Source organism: Frankliniella occidentalis, unplaced genomic scaffold, assembly GCF_000697945.3.
Source record: "Frankliniella occidentalis isolate FOCC.00 unplaced genomic scaffold, Focc_3.1 Scaffold104, whole genome shotgun sequence".
NCBI lineage: Eukaryota > Metazoa > Arthropoda > Insecta > Thysanoptera > Thripidae > Frankliniella > Frankliniella occidentalis.
In genome coordinates this window covers 848134-848696 of record NW_026267233.1, presented here as the reverse complement: position 1 = coordinate 848696, position 563 = coordinate 848134, and positions in this window count along the sequence as shown.

Genomic DNA, 563 nt, shown 5'->3' with positions numbered 1-563 from the left:
TTACGGTTTACACTTACGGTTACGAGTAAGCTTACGAATACGACCGTAACCGTAGCCCGGTTACGGTCAGCAGTTTACGGTTACGAGTAATGTAAACGATTACGATCGTAACCGGAAAATATAAAACTTTAAAACGTCGTAGCGCTTAAACTAAGCTTCGCAGGGAGAAACGGTTAAGGGTAACGTAAGGGAAACACAAGTCAAACCTATGTGTGGAGTTTGGAAAGAGTCGATTTTTCAACCCCTGGCTATCTTGAGAACTGTTAGAGATACGGCAACGAAAACACCACCATTGTGCTCGGCGTCAAAAGTTTACATGGGCGACATGTGCTCTGGTCTCATGGGGGCTCTGAGTCACTGCCGATACGTCGTCATCACCGTAACCGGAACGTTCTTACCGTAACCGGGCTGACTAACCGTAATCGTATCCGAAACAGTAAACGTAATCGTAACCGGAACTTTAATCGTAACCGTAACCGGAAATGGGTCCAATTTACGAGTGTAACCGTAACCGTAGTCGTAACCGGAAATGGGTCCAATTTACGAGTGTAGCCGTAACCGTA